This window comes from Geotrypetes seraphini, chromosome 6, assembly GCF_902459505.1.
Source record: "Geotrypetes seraphini chromosome 6, aGeoSer1.1, whole genome shotgun sequence".
Lineage (NCBI taxonomy): Eukaryota > Metazoa > Chordata > Amphibia > Gymnophiona > Dermophiidae > Geotrypetes > Geotrypetes seraphini.
In genome coordinates, this window is record NC_047089.1 from 60975266 (window position 1) to 60997053 (window position 21788).

A 21788-nucleotide genomic window follows, 5' to 3' on the forward strand; every position below is an offset into this window, starting at 1 on the left:
TTCAAGATCTAATTCTGATTTTAGTTTCAGAGTTTAGAGTTTACAATAGGTGTCCTGCTATTATGAATCTAAATAAAGTCCTCTTGTGGTGGACCTTTTGAAAATCCATGCAAGGATTCCTGTAAAGCGAGCAAACAACACTAATAGCTGAAGAGTAGATTGAATGGAAAGTTTAAAAAAAAGACCAAAACAAAACAGGAGGCATACTATAAAAACTCTATTCACAGCTATAATATAGAAACCCCCAGATTCTATGTATGGCATCCAAATCTGATCACCGATCAAAAATGCACATGCAATTTAATTAACTTACAAACCAATTAATTGCAATAAATTGCATTATTAAATATTTGCACTTCCTGGGTGCTATTTTATAATCCTGCATGCCTAAAACCCCTTATAGGCAACTCAAAAGGAATATATGAGCATAAGAACAGCCATACTGGGTCAGACCAATGGTCCATCTAGCCCGGTTTCTTGTTTCCAACAGTGGCCAATTCAGGTCACAAGTACCTGGCAGAAACCCAAATATTAGCAACATTCCGTGCTACTGATCCTAGGGCAAGCAGTGGTGTCCCCCGCGTCCAGTGGTGTAGCAAGGGTAGGAGGTGTCTGGGGTGTTAGCACCCCTCCCCCGTGCTCTCCTCTCTGCCCCTGGTTCCTTCCATGCTCCCCCGCTCCTTCCCCGCCCTACATGCCACACTCGCACCTTCCCTCCACCCGTACCTCATTAAATCTTTGCCAGCGCGAGCAGCTTCTCCAGCCTGCTACTCGCACCATTATTGGCTTTCCCTCTGATGTCACTTCCTGGCCCTGTAACCAGGAAGTGATTTCAAAGGGGAGCCAGGCCAGCGCAAGCAGCAGGCCAGAGAAGTTGTTCACACTGGTAAAGATTTTGAAAAGTATGGGGGGAGAACATGAGCGTGGTGTGGGTGGCGGAGAGGTGCTGGCTGGGTGCCATGACAGCACCCGGGGCAGTTTGCCCCCCTGCTCCCACCCTTACTATGCCACTGTCTACGTCTGTTTCAATAACAAACTATGGACTTTTCCTCCAGGAACTTGTCCAAATCTTTTTTTAAACCCACTGAAACCACATCATATGGCAACAGGTTCCAGAGTTTAATTATTCTTTGAGTAAAATAAATATTTCCTCTTATTTGTTTTAAAAAGTATTCCCATGTAATTTCATTGAGTGTCCCCTGATTTTTGTACTTTTTGAAAGGATTTTGTAGACCTCAATCGTATCCCCTCTCAATCGTCTCTTTTCCAAGTTGAAGAGCCCCAACATCTTTAGTCTTTTCTCATATGTGAAGAGTTTCATCCCCTTTATCATTTTGGTCACTCTTCTTCAAACCTTTTCTAATTCCACTATATCTTTTTGGTGATACTGCGACCAGAACTGTGCACAATTCTCAAGGCGGATGCATCATGGAGCAATACAGAGGCATTATAATATTCTCGGTCTTATTTACCATCCATTTTTTAATAATTCCTAGCATCCTGATTCTTTTTTATTTTATTTATTTTATTTTTTTTTTCTGTAGCCGCACACTAGGTAAAGCTGGGAACAGGGAGGGGTGTTCCAAAAAATTGCAGGTGGAATTATAGAATAGTGTCATTCCCACACCAAATACCCCTTTTATCAAACCGTGGTAGAGCTTTTTACCACAGGCTGGCGAGGTAAATGTTCCGACGCTCATTGGAGCATTTACCTCACCAACCCATAGTAAAAAGCTGTACCATGGCTTGATAAAAGGGGACCCAAATGCCAAGAGTTGGTCACCAGCATTTACACCAGGTTTCAGCTGGCTTAAATACTGGCACCTAAATTTGGCCATGGGAATGGACTTTAAGGGCTATTATATTCAACCAGAGCACCCTTTATACAATAGTGCACCGTGCCGATTTTTTTCCAGCATCCAAATTTGTGTTTACTGAATATAGCATTGAGGAAAAAGCACAAAATAATGTTGTCCATCGTGATCCCAATTATTTTCAAGCAGAGCAGTAATATATTGTTACATGGTTACCCATGGATGAGGCCTGCTACCTTATTATACCATCCAAGACTGTTGAACATAGCAGGCTGATGCTACTGAGCAAGAGTTTATACAATGTCCATGATGAAGCTTTGTCAAAACACTGGATGCCTTGGACATTTTTGAAATACAGATTCATCTGTGAGCTTGAGGAGGTTTTATTTGAATAGCCTTCTGATACGTGGTACATTTTCTCCAGCAGATACTTATAACTGGATAGCCAACAGAGCCAATGTAACTATCATACAAAATTCCTTTAAAAATGCAGGTTAAAGCATGTATTGATGGGTTTTTGAGTTTGTGTGGCAGTTAGAACTTACTGTTTTGCTTTGATTGCTCTGCTTTTTGCTGCCCCCAAGAAGCTGTCATCTTAGGTTGGGAGATCCCTAGTGGCCATATTTGTCTGCAGAAGTCTATTTGGGCTCCTTTTCCAAAGCTGCAGTAGAGGTAAATGCTCCGATGCGCATAGGAATTCTATGAGCTTCGGAGCATTTACCTTGCAGGCCTACAGTAGAAACCTTCACTGCAGCTTTGTAAAAGCCAGCATGTTTCTTTTTCTAAAATACTTTTTCTATTTGTTTTCATATAGTACTCAATATTTTTGAGATATTGTTAGAATATAGACAAAATAATTTTATAGACAAAAGTATTTCACCTCCTAAACTGTACCGTTCCCTTGAATTTTTGCAGCCCAAATACATGACCCTATATTTCTTAGCAGCCACATTCCAGACCATTCTTCAAATTTCGCTATATCCTTCCTCATATCATTCACACCATCAGAGGTGTCTATTCTATTACAGATTTTGATATCATCCGCAAAGAGGCAAATCTTACCTGACAGCCCTTCAGCAATATCACTTACAAAAATGTTAAAATGAACAGGCCCAAGAACTGAACCTTGAGGCACACCACTGGTAACATCCCTTTTTTTAGAGTGATCTCCAATGACAACTGCCCTCTGTTACATTCCACTCAACCATTCCTAACCCAGTCCATCACCTTGGGACCCATACTGAAAGTACTCTATTAGACACCTATGTGGAACAATATCAAAGGCTTTGCTAAAATCTAAATACATTACATCTAGTGCTTTCACTTTATCCAAATTTCTCGTCACTCAATCGAACAAATTGATCAGATTTGTCTAACAAGACCTGCATCTAGTGAAACCATGTTGCCTCTGGTCCTTTAATCCTTTGACAGTGTTCTGCACAGACGTCTAATAAATAAACTGAGTACCCTCAGAATGGGTCCCAAAGTGACGGGCTGGGTCAAGAACTGGTTGAGTTGAACGCGACAGAGGGTAATGATCAATGGAGATCACTCTGAGGAAAGGGATGTTACCAGTAGTGTGCCTCAAGGCTCTGTTTTTGGGCTTGTTCTTTTTAACATTTTTATAAATGATATTGCTGAAGGGTTGTCGGGTAAGATTTGCCTCTTTGTGGATAATACTAAAATCTGCAATAGAGCAGACACACCAGATGGTGTGAATAAATTGAAGAAATACATGGCGAAGCTTGAAGAATGGTCTGAAATTTGGCAGCTAAAATTTAATGCTAAGAAATGCAAGGTCATGCATTTGGGCTGCAAAAACCAGAGGGAACAGTACAGTTTAAGGGTGCAGAACTTATGTGAATGACAGAAGAGCGGGGACTTGGGTGTGATTGTATGTGATGATCTTAAGGTGGCCAAACAGGTTGAAAAGGTGACGGTGAAAGCTAGAAGGATACTAGGTTGCATAGGGAGCGGTATGGCCAGTAGGAAAAAGGAGGCATTGATGTCCCTGTATAAGACTTTGGTGCGACCTTATTTAGAATACAATTCTGGAAGCTGCACCTTCAAAAAAATATAAAAAGGATGGAATCGGTCCAGAGGACCGCTACTAAAATGGTATGTGGTCTTCATCATAAGGCATATGGGGACAGACTTAAAGATCTCAATCTGTATACTTTGGAGGAAAGGTGGGAAAGGGGAGATATGATAGAGACGTTTAAATACCTACATAATGTAAATGCGCATGAGTTGAGTCTCTTTCGTTTGAAAGGAAACTCTGCAATGAGAGGGCATAGAATGAAGTTAAGAGATGATAGGCTCAGGAGTAATTTAAGGAAATCCTTTTTTACAAAAAGAGTGATAGATCCATGGAACAGTCTCCCAGAAGAGGTGGTGGAGACACAGAGTGTGTCTGAATTCAAAAGGGCCTGGGATGGGCGCATGGGATCTTTCGGAGAGAGAAAGAGATAATGGTTACTGCGGATGGGCAGACTAGATAGGCCATTTGGCCTTTATCTGCCATCATGTTTATATGGATTCCAGAAACTTCACTATTCTGGACTGGATTGGATTTATTAATTTGATATACCGATATTGATAACCAGGTGTTTATTTGCTTTCCTGACTACTCTACCAGCTTCTCTTAATTTTTCCAGATATGTTTGCCTGTCTTCCTCTTTCTGCAATATTTTGTAGTTTATGAAGGCTACCCTCTTGAGCCTTACCTTTTCAGCTCTTTGAGAACCAAAGAGCCCTTCTTTTCCTCTTACTTTTACTTATTTTCCTTACAAAATGGTTTGTTGCCCTTACAACAGCTTCTTTTCAGATTTGTCTAACAAGACCTGCCTCTAGTTAAACCATGTTGCTTCAGGTCCTGTAAATTCATTGGATTCCAGAAACTTTACTATTCTGGAATGGATTGATTAATTTGATATACTGCTATTGACGACCAGATATTAAGCAGTTTACATTATAAACAAATTACAAGAGAAAAATATCACATCAGTAAAAGACAAAGACAAATACAAAACCAAAATAACTTAGTCTAACAAATAAAAATGTCTACAGCTTAGATTATAATCAAACAACTCTCAAAATAGCAATTACATAGAATACTGATGAACTAAGATAGATTTAATTATCTTATGAAAAGTTAAATAAGAGCAATTGCCATGAAAGCTACTTAATAATGAATTCCAAAGAGCTGGACCAGCATACATTACATTAGTGACTTCTATTCTGCTTGTACCTTGCGGTTCTAAGCGGATTACATTGAAAAGATAACTGGACATTTCCAGGAAGTTACATTACATTGGAAGATATCTGGACATTTCCAGGAAGTTACATTACATTGGAAGAAAGCTGGACATTTCCAGGAAGATACATTTCATTGGAAGATTGCTGGACATTTCCAGGAAATTACATTATATTGGAAGAAAGTTGGCCATTTCCAAGAAGATACATTACATTGGAAGATTGCTGGACATTTCCAGGAAATTACATTACATTGTAAGGTAGTTGGTTTCAAGTTACATAATGAGGATTCAGGTTATATATTGGTTATATTCAGGTTATATTTTGTGACAGAGAGAAGAACTGGATGGGTTTCAAGTTATATTTAGTGACATAGAGAGGATAGGGGTGTGTAGTTTGTGGGAAATTTGTAGAGGGCATAGAAGAAGGGGGAGGTTAGGTTAACTGAGTATGTTTTTTAAATAGTGTTTTTATTTCTTTTCGGAATGCTTTAAAGTCTGCTGTTGCGGTCAACAGGTTGGATACGGAGGGGTCAAGTTTTGCTGCTTTCGTCACTAGGAGGCTGTCGTACAGTTTCTTGCGTTGAATTCCTTTGAGAGGTGGGTAGAAGAATGGGGTCTGGGTTCTCCTTATTCTGGGTGAAAGGTTTCGATTTAGGCAGTTGTTTAGGTAGGTGGGTGCAGTTCCGTTTATTACTTTGGTATAATAGACAGTATAATTTGAATTGGATTCTGGCTCTTATAGGTAGCCAGTGTGAGTCTAGGTAGGCATTGGTGATGTGGTCAAATTTTCTGAGTGAATAGATTAGTCTGAGAGCTGTGTTCTGAACTGACTGTAATTGTTTAATTAAGTTTGTTGGACATGGTAGGTAGAGGATATTGCAGTAATCCACTAGTCCTAGTACAAGGGATTGGACTATGATCCTGTATTGTTCTTTGTCGAAGAATTTTCTTATTTTTCTTAGGTTACGCATGGTGAAGAATGTTTTTTGGGTAGTTTTGTTGATTTGAGTCTGCATTGTGCAGCATCTATCTATCAATACTCCAAGGATTTTAAGAGATGTCTGTATTGGATATTTGGTTACATTTATTTCTAATTCTGTTATGGAAGGGTATTTATCTTTTTCAAGCAGTAAGAATTTTGTTTTATCCGAGTTAAGCTTCAATTTGTGGTTTGTCATCCATTTTTCCATTGCTTTCAGAGTTGTTTCTAGGTGTCCTGTTGAGGTGGGGTCTTGGGTATCGAAGGGGAGAAGAATGGTTATGTCGTCTGCGTAACTGAATGATATTACATTTAGGGTATCTAGAGTGGTACCAAGTGAGGATATGAAGAGATTAAAGAGGATGGGCGATAGTGGTGACTCTTGTGGAACTCCACAGGGGTTAGACCATGGGGCTGATTTGAGGTCATTTGACTTTACTCTATATGTTCTTGTTTTAAGGAATCCTTGGATCCAGTTGTATACCCACCTGAGATCCCTATGGCGCCTATTATCTGAAGTAGTATGGTGTGATCTACTAGGTCGAATGCAGCAGAAAGATCTAGTTGGATAATTAGTATCCTACTTCCTTTACTGAGGTATTGTCGGGCTGTATCCAGTAGCGTTGCTAGTAATGTCTCTGTGCTATGGTTTGTTCTGAATCCTGATTGTGAGGGGTGGAGTAAGTTATGGTTTTCCAGGTAATTGGTGAGATATTGTGCAACAAGACCTTCTATTAGTTTAACATATTTCTTGTAAATGACAATTTAATTAATTTCAAACCTAACAGTTCAAATATATCCCTTTGCGAAGAATGCAAGGGTCAAGCTGGTAGATATCTTGACAATTTATTTGACAAATATTCAGAGTGACCAAAGTTATATTCTCTCTTTTAAAAGAGTTTATTGTGTTGGAGAAGCTTTTTCCTGGAGCGTATGTGATTGGGGGACTCTTTGAATTCACGAATTCAGCTTACCAGATTGCCTTATTGCTGACTCCAAGTCATCAATAATTACAATCATAGGGGCCTTGTGGCTCCCTATAAGAAAACCGTGCTCTGTGGCATGTGGCCACAGGTGTGCAACCACAGGGCATGGCCAGAGGGACAGACCCTACCTCTTGGGAGTTCTTGGAGCTCCATGGAGTGACGAGGAGGAAAGAGTAAGGTACTCTTTAAACTCTTTAATAATTTGAGATGGGGAAACGTAAAACAAAAATAAAAGTCAACTTCAGTCTCAGTTGGCCCTAGAGATCGCCATATTGCACCAGCTGGTAATTAAAATCTTAGCCAAAATCAGAGCTTTTTACCATCAGAGGTTTTATTATTTCTCCCAAATAACATCCCCCCTCCTCCTCAAGGACCTTGTGCTAAAGAGACTTTGATGCAAAGTCCCACTTCAGAAACAGGAATTCAAAAGGAACAACAATCTACTTCAAAGGTGCCTTTTATTAAAATACCACAAGCAATTGCTTTGTTAGACTCACAATTGTTTGGTACTGTAACTGAAGAAAAGCAAGATGTTACCTTTAAAGATTTGTGTGATATTAATTAAAGGATGGAAGGGATGTTAAGATCTGTTATATCTCAAAATAAGGTCTTTTCACAAGAAGTGGTAGAAAATTTTGTAAATGTGGATTCTAACATTTCTTGGTACAATCTCAGGTCTCAGCTCTACAAGCTGTTTCAGCTTCAGCAATAAAGGATTCCTGTAATATACATTTCAAAATGGAAATACTTGAGAATGATGATAGAGCTAGGAACCTGAGATTTGTTCATTTTCCTATTGCCGTATATATTTGCTTTCACCTGGGATCCTCTTGAAGAAATACCTCAAAGAGATTCTAAGTATGGAAAATGATGCTTTTTTCTTTTTCAAAATATTATTATATTTCCCTTAAAAAGATGCTCCCAGGAGAACAAGGGGTAGATCATTTGGTTTCTTCAGAAATAGAATTGACTGCCTTTTTAGAGGATTTCCAGGATGCTAATTTATACAAATAAGATCAACCCTGTTGGTAACTTGCCTTAATGAATGAGATAAATCTCTGAATATGAAATTGCATTTCACAAAAGAAAGATGAGGATTTCTGTGGAGCTAAGGTGATGATATTTCCTGATGTAGCCAGGGCAACTCAATTGAGGCAGAAGGCTTTTTTAGCCTTGAAGCCTATAGTATTGGCCCTGAAGGCTACTTTTTTTTTCTTAAATTTCCCTGTAAATATATACTAAATTTTCAGAATCATGATTATGTTTTCTGGAATCCACTTCAGTTAGAACAGTTTCTGAAGGACAATGAGAATATACAGTCTTGAATGGAATATAATGCAATATAGCAACATGGTTTAATAGTAGGCTTTATTATCCTTAGATTTCCTTTAGATTTCTTTTTTCTGCAAGTTTAAGAAATAACTTCTCCCTTGACAAGGGCATGATGGATACTGTGAAATAATTTTTATATTACTTTATATTATACTCCTTCCTTTACAAAGCTGCACTAGTATTTTTAACGCTGGCCGCCGTGGTAAAAGCTCTGACGCTGATAGACCCCCCCTCCTTAACAAAGCCGCGCTAGCATTTTTAGCGCCAGCCACCGCAGTAACAGCTCCAACGCTCAAAGGAATTCTATAAGCGTCAGAGCTGTTACCATGGCAGCCGGCACTAAAAATGCTAGCGCGGCTTTGTTAAGGAGGGGGAGAATTCTTATGAGCATCCGAGCTGTTACCGCTATGGCTGGCGCTAAAAACGCTAGCATGGCTTTGTAAAGGAGAGGGGACAGTGATTTCCAGTTTCTTAAATGATGTTTGTAGATTGTATATGACAATTTGAAAATCCAATTTAAAAAAAAGAGTTTATTGTTTAATGTTGGCTTATATACATTATGTTGCCAATGTTATCAGTATGTTTCCTCTCATATATGTTTCTTGTTACCTTGATGGGGACAAAAAAGCATTTCCATTAGTTTACTTACCACAGAAGTCAAACTTATCTGACCTGTAGTTCCCTACTTCTTCCTTACTTCCATTTTTATGGAGAGGGCCCACATTCACCCTTCTCCAGTCCTCTGATACCACTCCTAACTCTAGAGAAGGATTGAAAAGTTCAGCCAGCGAATCCATCAGAACTTTCCTAAGTTCCTTCAATACTCTTGGACGTACACCATCCAGCCCCATTGCTTTGTCCACTTTTAGTTTGGCTGTCTCTTCACGAACACAGTCCTCTGAAAATTGTCCAGGTCTACTACATCTTCATCCTTATTTGTGCTTGTTTTCTGCAGTCCTGCTCCTGGCTCTTCAACTGTGAACACAGAACAAAAATATTTGTTAAGTAATTCAGCCTTCTCTTTATCAGCTTCTACGTATTTCTCCCCTTCACCTTTGAGTTTCACAATGCCACTTTTGTACTGCCTTCTATTACATTATATTATTGATTTCTATTCTGCCAAAGCCTTTCAGTTCAAGGCAAATTACAGGTATAACTTAATTGGCAATATCCTGAAATTATAAAAGAAACCATCCTTATCCATAAGCATTATCTAAAAAGGTATATGTTTTCAAAATAACCAGGTTTTAATATTACGTCAAAAGAGTTAGTAATCAATTGATTTTTATCAGAAATTCTATTCCTTATCCAGCCTAGCCTCTTGATTGGCCAACAAGCTCTCCACTATCTTCATTCTCCTTTTCCCTTTTTAATGATGGATAAGAAAATAATATTCACAAATATGGAGAGATATCTAATAATCTTCTGTGATAATATAATAACAATAATTCACTTCAATAATCACAGCTCTAAAAAATAAAATATAATAAATATTATTGTGAAAAACTCAGACCCTGAACCCGTAAACTAGTGATAACACCAAACTGAGGTTCAATAGGGGGCCCTCATTGTTTTTACCGTCCCCTGTTACCATCCAATTACTAATGCCATAAAAAAAATGAAAAACTTATCTGATCTGGATGGTATGAAGCTGATACTGGACCTCAGCAGTGTTGAAAGTGACTCGTGCTGAAAGTGACAGTGTTGAAAGTGATTTTCTTTTTTTATTATTTTACTCCATTATATTATCCCTGACAGGAGTAAAATAATAAAAAAAGAAAATGTTTGAAATTGCACGAGTCACTTTCAACACCGCTGAGGTCCAGTATCAGCTTCATACCATCCAGATCAGATAAGTTTTTCACTTTTTTTATGGCATTAGTAATTGGATGGTAACAGGGGACGGTGAAAACGATGATGGTCCCCCATTGAACCTCAGTTTGGTGTTATCACTAGTTTACGGGTTCAGGGTCTGAGTTTTTCACAATAATATTTATTATATTTTATTTTTTAGAACTGTGATTATTGAAGTGGATAAGAAAATAAACCTTTTACTCTTAAAGAACCAGGAACTTGATTCCACACAAATTGTGAAACTAAATAAGATTAAGCCAAACCGTGAAATACCTTGTAGAGTAAATAATAAAATTTAAACAATACCCTTGCTTGAATTGGAAGCCAGTGAAGCTTTATATAATATAGTGAAATATGGTCTGATTTTCACAGAGAGAAAATCAATCTCAGAGCAGTGTTTTGGACTGTTTGTAATTGTCTCAACATAGGGCCTGTTTTACAAAGCCATGCTAGCAGCTGCTGCACGATAATGGCCCCGAAGCCCATTTAAAGGGCTTCGGGGCTGCTGCCGTGCGGCTTTGTAAAACAGGCCCATAGTTACAGAACTAGATAACATAAAACATTACAATAATCCAGCATTCCTAAAATCAGAGACTGAAATATTAGACAGAACTGTGTCTCCTCCAAGTATTTGCCAACATTTCGTAAATTTCTTATTACTAAGAAGGATTGCTGAACCACTTTAGCAACCTGAGTCTGGAGGGAACAGTGTCTATCCACTACTATTCCCAAAAGTTTTAAAGATGATACCAGAGGGTATTCTACTTTATTGATTGTGATAGTACTCGCTGTGGGATATGTATCCTATTCCACCAAAGACATGAGGCTAGGAGTGGAAATGTCCTATAAAAACTGGTGAACTCAATCTATTTCTAAATTGTCCTTTTATTCATCCAAAAACTCAATGACTCAACATGTACATGTTTCGGCCAAATTGGCCTGCCTCAAGAGTCTTGTGAGTCTTCAACGAGATATATCCACTAATGTACTTGATGCCAGGTTACTGATATACACCTGTGAGTAATCAGATAAAATGGAAAGAGTCCAGCTGGCTGCCGCTTTGTGGCGGCGGATCAAAGGAGACTGAAAAAGAAGGCAGCACTTGGTAAGCACAACAAATAAATAACAACTTAGAGGAAACACTGGTAGGGACAGTTGGTCCTTTGTAAGCTGGGAGCAGAGGTAAGCAGCAAGAATCTTAAAATCTACAAGTTCTGAGTTACATACAAATCCAACATAAGAACAGCTTTAAAAACGTAACTCGTTCTTAACCCACAGACTGCCTGTAATATACGGGTAATACCATAGTAATATCATTTGCATAACTACATGAAACAACCCCTAACTTCTCTAGTTTAGGGCCAAGAGAAGATAAATAAAGATTAAAGAGTATTGGAGGTAATGGGGATCCTTGAGGGACTCCACACTGATTTTTCCAACTAGCTGATAACTGTCCCTGAGCTTTCACTCTGTATTTCCTTCTCAGGAAACCCCGAATCCAAGAATGTACATGACTAGTTGCTCCAACCGTATTTAAGATCTGTAACAAAATTTCATGATCAAACACACGAGATAAGTCAAACTGCAAAACCAATACTCTTTTTTTCTTCACTCAGTCATGTTCTTTCAGTGTCACACAGTGATCCTAATAAGGTTTTGGTACTATAATTTCATCTAAATCCAGACTGAGAATTTTTATACAGTAGATCAAATTGCTCCAGGTATGATGTCAAATAAGATGTCACCAGATCTTCCATCAACTTCACATACAAAGGTATGGAGGCTATTGATCTATAATTACAGGGTATGACATGGAATCCCTTTGCATTTTTAACCCTGGTGTTATAATAATATCTCCTAGCTCCTTAGGAAATCTGCCCTGCAAAAAAAAAAAAAATCAATCTTATCCATTCTAATAATTGGCTACAAAATTGGACAGAATCAACTTTCAACAATTTTGATTGACACTTATCCAGAATACAAGATGCAAGAGTATATCTCTGAAATAAAATATTCATGTCTTCTCAACTTACTAAGGGAAAATCCAACCATATCATATCTACTGGTACTAAGGTATTATCTGGTCCTAAGTCCAGCGTCTCAGCATTAGCTTGAATATTCAATATTTTACTACTAAAATACTCGGCATGCTGAGATGCTGTTAAGAGCTTCAATAGTTGATATCTCCAGGCATGTCTCAACATGTATAAGATCTTTTAAAATACTAAATACCCCCTTAGTATACCAGTTTTCTGTAGTACACTTTCCGTTTGAATTTTTATTCCTGCTTACATTCTCGCACTGCTTCCCCCCATTCCTTCTTAGTTGATTGTACATTTGCTTTTCTCCAGGCTCCCTCTAATCATCTACATCTTCTTTTAAGCTGAAAGAGATTGATATCAAATAATTTATCTGCTGGTCTCTTATATTTACTTTATTAAATGAATGGTGCCATCTCATTTAGAATTTCTTCACTGAGATGGCGCCATTGCATTACATAACATAAACATAAGAACATAAGAAATGCCAGCACCAGATCAGATCATGGGTCCATCTAGTCCGGCGATCCGCACACGCGGAGGCCCAGCCAGGTCTACCCTGGCAAATACTTTAGTTACTCAAAGTGTTTTTCAAGAAGTTATGCATCCAACTTGCCCTTAAATCCTGGAATGGTGGTTTCCTGCACAACCTCTTCCGGGAGAGCGTTCCAGGCATTCACCACTCGCTATGTGAAGAAGAACTTTCTGACATTCGTCCTGGCCCTGTCTCCCCACAGCTTCAGTCCATGTCCTCTTGTCCGAGTCACCTTCGACAATGTGAATAATGGTGTTTCCTGTTCTATTTTGTCGAATCCTTTCAGTATTTTAAAAGTCTCGATCAGATCCCCTCGCAGACTCCTCTTCTCAAGGGTGAAAAGTCCCAGTTTTCTGAGGCGATCTTTGTAGCTCAAATTTTCCATACCTTTTATTAGCTTCGTCGCTCGCCTCTGCACCCTCTCCAGTAGTATTATATCCTTCTTTAGATAGGGAGAACAATGTTGGACACAGTATTCCAAGTGTGGTCTCACCATCGCTCTGTATAACGGCATTATTACATCCTCAGATCTACTCATGATACCCTTCTTTATCATGCCCGACATCCTGTTGCTTTTTTTGCTGCCGCTGCGCATTGAACCGACGGCTTCAGGGTCCTGTCTATCATTACCCCCAGGTCCCTTTCTTGTTCGCTTTTGCCCAAAGTTGCATCAAATAAGGTATACTGGTGCTCCTTGTTTTTCCTGCCCAGGTGCATCACTTTGCATTTTTCAACGTTAAACTTCATTTGCCACTTCTCTGCCCATTTCTCCAGTTGTCTCAAATCTTTCTGGAGTTCCTCGCAGTCCGTCTGTGACCTGATTGCCCGACTCAGTTTTGTGTCATCAGCAAACTTGATGATCTCACTTGTTGTTTCTTCTTCCAGGTCATTTATGTAAATATTGAACAAGATGGGCCCAAGAACTGAGCCCTGAGGCACTCCACTAGTCACTTCCTCCCAGTCCAAGAACTTTCCATTTACGCTCACCCTCTGTCTTCTCTCTTCCAGCCATTTTCCTATCCATCTTAGTATGTCCCCTTCTATTCCATGACTTTGAAGTTTTCTGAGAAGTCGCTCATGTGGAACTTTGTCAAAAGCCTTCTGGAAGTCCAAGTATATTATATCCACCGGTTCTCCGCTATCAATATGTTTGTTCACTGTCTCAAAAAACTGAAGTAAATTCGTCAAACATGACTGCTCCTTCCTGAATCCATGTTGATTAGCTTTCATTAGGTCATGGGTATCCAGATGTTGGACTATGCTATCCTTGATCAATGCTTCAACCATCTTCCCAGGGACTGATGTGAGACTCACATGTCTGTAGTTTCCTGGTTCTCCTCTTGATCCTTTTTTGAAGATTGGGATGACGTTTGCTATCCTCCAGTCTTCTGGTATCTTTCCGGTTCTAATTGACATGTTAGCGAGCGATTGCAGTAATTCTCCGATTTCTACCTTTAGCTCCTTTAATACTCTCGGGTGAATTCTATCCGGGCCAGGGGATTTGTCGCTTTTTAGTTTGTCGATCTGATAGTAAATCTGGACCAGATCCACATTTACTGTGTTAAGGTTCTCCTTTATTTACTGTGTTAAGGTTCTCCTTTATTACTCCCTTGAATGCTTTCACTGGCTCGGGTACTGATGTGGTGTCTTCATTGGTGAAGACCGACGCAAAGAAGGAATTTAATCTGTCTGCAATCTGTTTGTCCTCCTTGATGTATCCTTTTCTTCCTTGATTGTCGAGAGGGCCCACTGCCTCCTTGGCCGGTTTCTTCCCTTTTACGTATCTAAAGAAAGGTTTGAAGTTTTTGGCCTCCTGCACTATCCTTTCCTCATAGTTCCTTTTGGCTTCACTCACTACCTTGTGACACTTCCTCTGGTCTACCTTGTGGCTATTCCAAGCCTCGATTGTTTTCTTGCATTTCCATATTTTAAATGAGCTCTTTTTTTCCCTTATTGCATCTTTTACCTCTTTGGTTAGCCAAGCTGGTTCTCCTTTGCCTTTATGTTTCCTTCCCTTGGCTATCTGCGGAATGTATAAATTCTGAGCATCGGTGATAGTATTTTTTAGTAGGGACCATGCCTGCCCTACCGTTTCTATTTCAGCTATCCTATTCTTGAGACGTTTTCTTACCATGTCCCTCATGTTGTCGTATCTTCCTTTTTTGAAGTTAAAAGCTGTGGATTGTGTCTTGATTCGTTTTCTTTTCCCAATGCCCAGTTTAAAGTTGATCATGCTGTGGTCGCTCGTCCCCAGCGGGACCGTGACTACTACATCTCTTGTCTGCCCAGTTATACCATTCAGGATCAAATCCAATGTGGCGTTCCCTCTTGTTGGTTCCCCTACCATTTGCTCAAGGAAGCAGTCTCCTATCATTTCCAGGAACTTTGTTTCTTTGCCGCAGCTTGTGGTTTCTAGGTTCCAGTCTATCCCCGGGAAGTTGAAGTCTCTCATGATCGTTACATTGCCTTACATCCTTGCCTTATTTCTTTTGTCATTTCTACGTCTGTTTCCTCCGTCTGTCCTGGGGGTCTATAGTAGAGGTCAATTTTTGTGTCCGCAACGTTCTGTCTGGGAATCCTTACCCAGAGTGACTCTAGTTTCTCTTTCCCCTCTGTGTTCTCTTCCCTGATCGCTACTACTCCTTCTTGGACGTAAAGGGCAATGCCTCCCCCTTTCTGCCCAATTCTGTCCCTTCTGAATAGCTTGTATCCCTGCAGTACCGTGTCCCATTTATTTTCGTCGTTCCACCATGTTTCTGTTATGCCAATAATATCTAATTTGTTGTGTCTTGCTAGTGCCTCTAACTCCCCCATTTTGTTTCCCAGGCTTCTGGCATTTGTATACATACATTTAAGCTCTCTTTGTGCTCTCATCTTGGGTTTTCTGGGCTTCGCAGTCCTTGTGTCTTTCACAGTATTTATTTGCGCTCCTTTTGTGTCTCCTTCATTTGCTTCAAGCTCTTCCCCCTTATCTGGGCAGATGTCTGCAGTGCCCTCACTTGAACCTTCTGTTATCCGTGCTATCGACTGATTGTCGACTGCCGGCTCTCCCCTGTTCTTCAGTTTAAAGCCTTCTCAATGGCCTTCTTCATGTTTCCAGCCAGTATTCTCGCTCCTTCCTTGGTGAGGTGTAGTCCGTCCTTCCTATAGTACCTGCTTCTTCCCCAGAATGCTATCCAGTTGCGCACGAAGTCGAAGCCCTCATAGAAACATAGAAATAGACGGCAGATAAGGGCCACGGCCCATCAAGTCTGCCCACTCCAGTGATCCTCGCTATCTATCTTTGCGGATAGATCCCACATGTCTATCCCATCTGGCCTTAAAATCCGCCACACTGGTGGCCTCAATAACCCGAAGTGGAAGACTATTCCAGCGATCAACCACCCTTTCAGTGAAGAAGAACTTCCTAGTGTCACTGTGCAGTTTCCCGCCCCTGATTTTCCACGAATGCCCCCTTGTTGCCGCGGGACCCTTGAAGAAGAAGATGTCTTCTTCCACCTTGATGCGGCCCGTGAGATATTTGAATGTCTCGATCATATCTCCCCTCTCTCGACGCTCCTCGAGTGAGTAGAGCTGCAAATTCCCCAACCGCTCCTCGTACGGGAGCTCCCTGAGTCCCGAGACCATCCTGGTGGCCATCCTCTGGACCGACTCCAGTCTCAGCACATCCTTGCGGTAATGCGGCCTCCAGAATTGCACACAGTACTCCAGGTGCGGTCTCACCATGGATCTATATAGTGGCATAATGACTTCAGGTTTACGGCTGATGAAACTCCTGCGTATGCAACCTATGATTTGCCTTGCTTTGGATGAAGCTTGCTCCACTTGGTTTGCCGACTTCATGTCTTCCCTGACAATCACTCCCAAGTCTCTTTCTGCTACAGTTCTTGTCAGGATCTCGCCATTTAGGGTGTAGATCTTGCATGGATTCTGGCTTCCCAGGTGCATGACTTTGCATTTTTTGGCATTGAATCTGAGTTGCCAGGACCTAGACCAGTGCTCCAGCAGAAGTAAGTCATGCACCATATCCACCCTCTTCTTCGTACCATCGTCTCATCCAGGCGTTGATTGCTAGAAGTTCATCTTGCCTTTTTGCATCTGCTCTCGGTACTAGTAGGATCTCAGAGAAGGCCACTTTCACCTCCCTGACCTTCAGTTTTCTTCCCAGTGAGCGGAGCTGGTCTTTCATTTGATCTCTGTCATACTTCCTTCCGCTCACATCGTTGGTTCCCACATGGATAATTACAGCAGTCTCCTTTCCTCCTGCGCTGTCTATGACCCTGGTGGATCAAGAGCCATACTCATAGAGTCTACCTTGGTCAAAAATACTTCTGCATCTATTAAGCCACAAGATAAATAAGTGACTGGTTGTGGAGAATGGCTAATTCCACAGCATTTCCAATTTAAATTAAAAGTATACAAATAATGTTCTGACCATAATGAGTGACCCCAATGTCCATCTGAGATTAAAATATCTGGTGAGTACAGTGAATTACCACTATATTGCCACAATATCTACTTGATGACCTTTGTCATACATAATCTGAGAGTCATGATTTGATACGTTAATGCCTCTCAATATAATAAAAAATTATTAACCTGGCTTTGCTCATGGTCCTCTATATGAAGGTTTAGATCGCCTAAAATCAAATTATAATTTGAACTCAAGAGAATTTCAAAAAATAAAATTTTCTAAACCTTCTTTAGCAGCTGATCACCCACTATAACATCAGGAGCACTCTCCCTATTCATAAGCACTCCCAACCCGTATGGGTTCCATTACCACTTGCAGGATCAGTTCTCCCTGTAGAGAATCCAGGATCTCCCTACTTCTAGGATACCCCGCAACAGGGATACCCCAATCAACTTCTGCCAATTTAAAATCATCTATTAATAATACTTCTCTTTTTATAGCTATATTTTGAATGTCTTCAATTAAATCTCGGTTCAGAGGAGAGCGACGCGTCTGATAAAAGGGATGGAAAACCTTTCATACGCTGAGAGATTGGAGAAACTGGGTCTCTTTTCCCTGGAGAAGAAGAGACTTAGAGGGGATATGATAGAGACTTATAAGATCATAAAGGGCATAGAGAGAGTAGAGAGGGACAGATTCTTCAAACTTTCAAAAAATAAAAGAACAAGAGGGCATTTGGAAAAGTTGAAAGGGGACAGATTCAAAACAAATGCTAGGAAGTTCTTCTTTACCCAACGTGTGGTGGACACCTGGAATGCGCTTCCAGAGGATGTAATAGGGCAGTGTACGGTACTGGGGTTTAAGAAAGGATTGGACAGTTTTCTCCTGGAAAAGGGGATAGAAGGGTATAAATAGAGGATTACTGCACAGGTCCTGGACCTGTTGGGCCGCCGTGTGAGTGGACTGCTGGGCATGAAGGACCTCGGGTCTGACCCAGCGGAGGCATTGCTTATGTTCTTATGTTCTACTTCTTCCATCTGTGAAGGAGGCCTGTATATCACACCAATGTAAATACATTTTCTCTTCCTTGTTTCCAGATTGACCAACAGTGCCTCTTCCTTACCCTGTAGATCCTGCAATTTTGTGACTTTAATATGATCTTTAACATATAACGCCACTCCCCCTCCTTTTCTTCCTAACCTGTCTTTCCTGAACAGATTATAGCCTGGTATATGTTTATTCATATTGTATCACTTTGGATAAGTAAATTCCCTTGAGGTATAAGATAACTATATTCTAGTCATGGTTCTCCGTGAACCATGTCTCTCTGATTGCCACTAACTTAATTTGTTAATTAGCACTAAATTGGTACTTAATTGTGTATAAACACCAATAATTAGCCTTAAGCACTGTCAAAAATTTGTAGTTGCATGCCTAACTGCTTTGGGCTGCCAGTTGGTAAAGGTGGTATAACAAATCTCAATAAAGATAACTGACTTTCCATAAACCAAACCCCTAATTTCTATGGTGCACTACTCCTGGGAGGCGTGGACTTGGGAAGGACATGGGAAAGACAGAAGTGTGACAAACAATTGGGTGTGATGTTATAGAATACTGTCATTTACACAGCTAACTGCCAGGACTTAGGTACAAACATTTACACCAGCCTTTGAGCTGGCTTAAGTACTTATGCCTAAAGTTAGGCATGAAAATGCAGACTTACATTAGTATTCTATAAATAATAATAATAAAGGCAGTTCTACATGGAATTGCCATTAAAGAATTGCCACATAGTGCCAAAATGTTTGGTGCTTCACTGTAGCAGACCTTTAAAAAAAATTTACTCCATAGTCTATAAAGAAAAGTACTGTAGAGATATACTTTCCCTTATAAAATACTAGGGTCACCAAGTATATGCACGCATATACATTTAGGTATGAGCACTTATGCCTAAGTTCCAATGACATGCACATCACTTATAGTATTTTATATGTACTGTAAATATGTGCCTCAAGTTTGCCCATGCGCACATCCACCCGTAAAATACTTGCTATCGCAGATATAGGCATATTTTTGGAATAGTTCATAGGCACATAGCCAGGGTGTCAGGTCAAAAGCGCGCCGGGACAAAGGCGCACCCAGACAATTGAGCGCAGCGCGTGCCGCCACGCCGCTCTAAATTACTGTTTTTAGTGCTCCGATGGGGGGGGGCGTGGGGGGAACCCCCCACTTTACTTAATAGACATCGCGCCTCGTTGTGGGGGCATTGTGGGGGGTTGTAACCCCCCACATTTTACTGAAAACTTCACTTTTTCCCTGTTTTTAAGGAAAAAGTTCAGTTTACAGTAAAATGTGGAGGGTTACAACCCCCCATAACGCCGGCGCGATGTCTATTAAGTAAACTGGGGGGGCCGTCGGAGCCCCTAAAAACTGTAATTTAGAGTGGCGCGGCGGCGCGCGCTGCAATCAATTGTCGGCGCACGCTTTTGTCTTTCGCGCCGTTGTCTATGAACCCATAGCCAGTATGTATGTGCATATGTGCTAATAGTTTGAATATTTAAATGTATAAATGGTGCATAAATCCAAATAAATAAATTTTAGTGCCTTTAATAGGTACCAATATTTCAGAATAATAATAATAATTTTATTTTTATATACCGCAATACCATAAACAGTTCTAAGCGGTTCACAGTAACTGACAGACAGTGAAGTTACAAGCAGCAATCGAAATACAGCAACATAATTATGAACTTACAAATTTATCAAGAGATGGGTCTTTACTGTTCTTCTGAAGGATTGGTAGGAAAAAGCTTTTAAAATAGTTTCACTTAACCAGTCATTCAGTTTATCAGCTTGGAATGAAAGAGTCCTATCCAGGCACCTCTTGTAAATACAACAAGTGAGATCTATGAGTGCATCTAATAGTACAAACAAGATCAAAGTGGTAGAAAAGGTAATTTGGAGCTAAACCAGTTAAGGTTTTGAAACACTTGTGGGGGTTGAACACAATACAAATTGCCCCTTCCTGGACACCAAGAAGGAGTTTGCTCAGTATTGGGAAAGCTTGGCACTCACCAGCACCCACAAAGCTGACTCCTATGGCAGCTACTTTACAGCATTAGCCCCATAATGCCCAGATAACACATCACAAACTAGAAAATGCTGACAAGAGATAATAGCAACGCATTTTTCTCTCTCCCTTCCGCCCTGTTTCTTTATTTCAGACTTCATAAATGATTCAGCTGAAGATCTGTCTTCCTAAAGAATATTTTGCCTCAGTCACTGACTGAATTGGTTATAATCTTGTGGGTTGCTAAACAGATGTGGTTTTTAGCCTAGGGCCACTAGATCATCCCATCTTTATTTCATTCCATATAGGTGTTAATGAGACCAATATTTCATGCATTTCAAAGATTTCCTGTGCATAGTCTTTTCTATGACATCATCCATATATACCTCTATCTCACTAGCAGCAAGCAATGCAAAGCTCAACATTTTATGTAGAATGTTGAGATGAGAACTGAGATGTGCAGATCAGGATGTGCTCATCCAGAGGTATTTTACAAAAGGCTCTGCTACACACAAAGGGCCCAATATTGAACTATGGGAGGAATTGAATATCCAAGGTAAAGGTCAGTGGTTCACATTTAGCTGGCCAAGCTGATTTTCATCAACTGGCCAGCTAAGGCTAACGGCCAAAAATAGACCAGCCTTTTAGCCAGGTCTCTCTGGCCATGTGCCTTAGCCAGCCAGCTGATGAAAATCAGCGGTGACTGCATATGTCACCGGAGTAGCCTGCAAGCCCAATATTCAGCAAGAGATAGTCATCTATCTCCTGCTGAACATCAGTGGAGAGCCAGCTGGCTAAATCCCACTGAATATCAGCCACATTCTTATTTTGCATATGTTGATAGTTTAGCCGACAAATCATAACCATTTGGCAGGCAGATTTTCACATAAAATAATCAACTTGCTAATTCTATGATGTAGCATAAGAAATCATCAGTTATCTCAGTTTGTCTTCCAATCATTTAAACAAAAACAGTACACTAGAAGAAGGCCTACCCTATCAGCACAAGAGAAAGACTTTCATTTTATATGTCAATCATTAGTTAATTCAGGTTCCGCCTAAAAGGATGCAATAGAATGCAAACACTCTCACTCTTTAAAAAAAATACTTAAAACAATTTCTGGTTGATTCAAAACAAAAAAGACCAGTAGCATAGAACTTCTTCCTAAGAAATGTCATTTTCTCTTTGTCCTCATGTCTAATGCTATCATTCTTATTCTAAACGATGCCACAGCATCACCTCTGGTCTGGAAATTAAGTAATTGATTTATTTGGGAAATAGTGTCCCCTAGTGGCCTCTTCCCAGAGAATCTACTAAGACTCCCTCCAGTGGTCCAAAATACAAAGATACATCCAAGTAATTTGTAAGCAAGTCTAAACAGCATTCAAAAATATGCTTTAGCTTAACATGTTATGTACTAAATTGTAACAAACCCCCTCTTCTATTAAACTGTGCTAGCAGTTTTTAGTGAAGAGAGCCGCGCTGAATGGCCCGCACTGCTCCCGAC

At 40.2% G+C, this 21788-nt stretch overlaps 1 long non-coding RNA gene across 1 annotated transcript in view; it reads right to left on the reverse strand.

Annotated features, from left to right (window-relative positions):
• Window positions 1-8878: 8878 nt before the first annotated feature.
• The window catches only part of LOC117362227, a 189643-nt gene continuing 176733 nt past the window's right edge, over window positions 8879-21788 (reverse strand). The window contains exon 5 of the long non-coding RNA XR_004539834.1: window positions 8879-9343. This is a non-coding gene — a long non-coding RNA (uncharacterized LOC117362227). The remainder of the gene's footprint in view (window positions 9344-21788) is intronic.